This window comes from Propithecus coquereli, unplaced genomic scaffold (assembly GCF_000956105.1).
Source record: "Propithecus coquereli isolate 6110/MARCELLA unplaced genomic scaffold, Pcoq_1.0 Scaffold11, whole genome shotgun sequence".
Lineage (NCBI taxonomy): Eukaryota > Metazoa > Chordata > Mammalia > Primates > Indriidae > Propithecus > Propithecus coquereli.
This window is the reverse complement of record NW_012134969.1, coordinates 8,129,110-8,132,101: the sequence shown is the minus strand read 5'-3', so window position 1 is coordinate 8,132,101 and position 2,992 is coordinate 8,129,110. Positions and strand designations below refer to the sequence as shown.

Below are 2,992 nucleotides of genomic sequence, written 5' to 3'. Positions count from 1 at the left end.
ACTGCAACCTTGCAGAACTCAGTCATTAGCTCTAATAGTTTTTTAGGGGATTCCCTCATATTTCTATATACAAGACCATGTCATCTGCAGCTAGAGATAGTTTTACTTCTTCCTTTTTAACCTGGATGCCTTTGTCTTGACTAATTGCTTTGGTTAGAAACTCCAGTGCAACAATGAACAGAAGTGGCAAGAGCAGACATCCTTGTCTTGCTCCTGATCTTAAGAGGAAAAGTTTCAGTCTTTCACCATTAACTATGATATTAGCTGTGGGATTTTTGTAGATGCCCTTTGTGAGGTTCAGGAAGTCCCCTTCTCTTCCTTGATATTGAGTTTTTTTGTCTAGAAAAGGGTGTTGGATTTTCCCAAATGTGTTTTTCTGTGTCTATGGAGATAATTGTGTAGTTTTTTTCCCTTTACTATATCAATATGGTATATGACATTGATTGCTTTTTGTATGTTGAAACAACCTTGCATTCCTTGGACTAATATAATTTAGTCATGATGTAAAGTCTTTTTTATATGTCACTGAATTTGGTTTAATAGCATTTTGTTGAAGATCCTTGTGTCTATACTCATAAGAAAGAGTGTTCTGTAGTTATTTTTCTTATCATATTCTTGGTTTAATGGTTTGAACTGGGAAGTGTTCCTTCTTCTTCTATTTTTTTTTTTTGGAAGAGTTTATGAAGGATTGGTTTAATTCTTCTTCAGATATTTGATAGAATTTACCCATGAAGCCATCTTGTCCTGGACTTTTCTTTGTGGGAAATTTTAAAATTATTTTTGAATCTCTCTACTTGTTATAATAAATATGGTATATTTTATATTTTTTCTTGAGTACATTTTTGTGTCTTTCTAGGAATATGTTCATTCATTTAAGTTATTTAATTGGTTGGTATACAGTATACAGTTATTTATAGTATTCTGTTAAAATATTTTTTATGTCTGTAAGGTCAGTGGTGATGTTCCCTCTTTCATTCTTGATTTTATTACCTTGCATCTTTTGTCTTTTTTTCTTGGTCAGTCTATGTAAGGTTTGTCAATTTTGTTGATCTTTTCAATGTAATAATGTTGGTTTTGTTGAATTTCTCTATTGTTTTTCTATTCCCTGTTTCACTAATTTCTGTACTAATTTTTATTATCTCCATCCTTATTCTTTCTTTAGGTTTAGTTTGCTCTTTTTTTTTCTAGTGGCTTAAGATGGAAGATTAGCATATTAATTGATACTTTTTTTAAAAAAATAGGCAATTACAGCTATAAATTTCCCTCCAAGCACTGCTGTAAATGCATCTCACAAATTTTGGTATGTTGTATTTTCATTCATCTCAAATAATTTTCTAATTTCCCTTTTGATTTCTTCCTTGACTCACCAGTTGTTTACAGTGAATTGTGTAATTTTCACATATTTGTCAATTTCCAAATTTCTTTCCATTTTTGATTTCTAATTTAATTCTATTGTAGCCAAAAATAGACTTCCATGATTTTCAATCCTTTAAAATTTATTGAGACTTTTTTTTGTGGCCTAATATGTTATCTATCTTGGAAAATGTACTATGCAAATTTGAGAATTGTGTATTCTGCTGTCATTAGCTTGAATATTTCATAGATGTCTATTAGGTCTAATTGGTTTATAGTGTTGTTCAGGTCTTCTATTTCCCTCTGGTTCTTCTGCCTATTTGTTCTATGCATTATTGAAAGTGGGATATCGAAGTGTACAACTATTATTGTTGAATTTTCTATTTCTTTCTTCAATTCTTTGAGGTTTTGCTTCATATACTTTGGGGCTCTGTTGTTAAATACACATATATTTATAATGTTATTTCATCCGATGGATTGACAAAATGTCCCTCTTTATGTCTAGTAACATTTTTTGTTTTAAAATCTATTTTTTCTTATATTAGTATAGTCACTCCAGCTTTCTTATAGTTGCTATTTTCATGATATATATTTTCTCATGCTTTTAATTTCAACTGTTTTGTGTCTTTCAATCTTAAGTGTGTTTCCTGTAGACAGTATATCATTGAACCTTGTTTTTTTTTAATCCAGTCTGACAATGTGTATCTTTTTATTGGATTGCTTGATGTATTCACATTTAATGTTATTAGTGGCATGATTGAATTTACGTCTGCCATTTTACTTTTAGTTTTCTATATATCTTATGTTCTTCCTTTACTGCTTTCTTTTACATTGAGTGAATATTTTTCTTGTGTAACATTTTAATTACTTTAATAATTTTTCAGTATATTCTCTTGAATTATTTTCTTAGTGATTACTTTAGGGGTTAGATATACTCACCTTAACTTATCAGAATCTACTTCAGATTTATACTAACTTAATTCCAATGAGATATGAAAATGTTCCTCCTAAATACTGTATTCCCAATTCCCTTTTTTATGCTATAATTTTATACACATTACATTCATATATGTTACAGACCTAACAATACATTACTATAATTTTATTGTATATGATTTTATGTCTTTTAAAGAACCCAAGAGGAGAAAGGAGACCAAGTATATGTTTATAGGGTTTGTTATATTAACCTTCTTACTTAACATTTCTGCTTCTACCTTCACCTATCTTAAAATATTTTGTGAACTCTGCATTCTGCCTGATTCCACCATCTTGAATTTCCCTGAAGTCTGTAATAATTCCAATCACTCAACTTACTCCAGCCCCCTGTTTTCTACTCATTGCTTTTACACTATGCTAATAATCGGGCATCATTAGCCTACCCCCAGAGTAGCCCTTCTAAGTCTCCATCTTCATTGGACTATTTTATCTATAGCTATATAACACAGATCTGCCTTTTAACGACAAGTTCTATTGATTTCTGTCACTTTAAAAATGAGCACTCTACATCTTACATCTGAAGAGTTCCCTTGTATTTATACATTATTTTTTAGTGAGTGAAGTATTCTTCAGCAAATACACAAGCTTTATCTATGTCTACTTAAAAGAAGATTAAATTGATGTGATGAAATAAGATCCCTGT

At 30.2% G+C, this 2,992-nt stretch overlaps 1 protein-coding gene across 1 annotated transcript in view; it reads right to left on the bottom strand.

Moving 5' to 3' along the window:
- The window catches only part of LRRC63 (leucine rich repeat containing 63), an 82,879-nt gene that overhangs the window by 34,667 nt on the left and 45,220 nt on the right, over nucleotides 1–2,992 (bottom strand). The window lies entirely within an intron of this gene.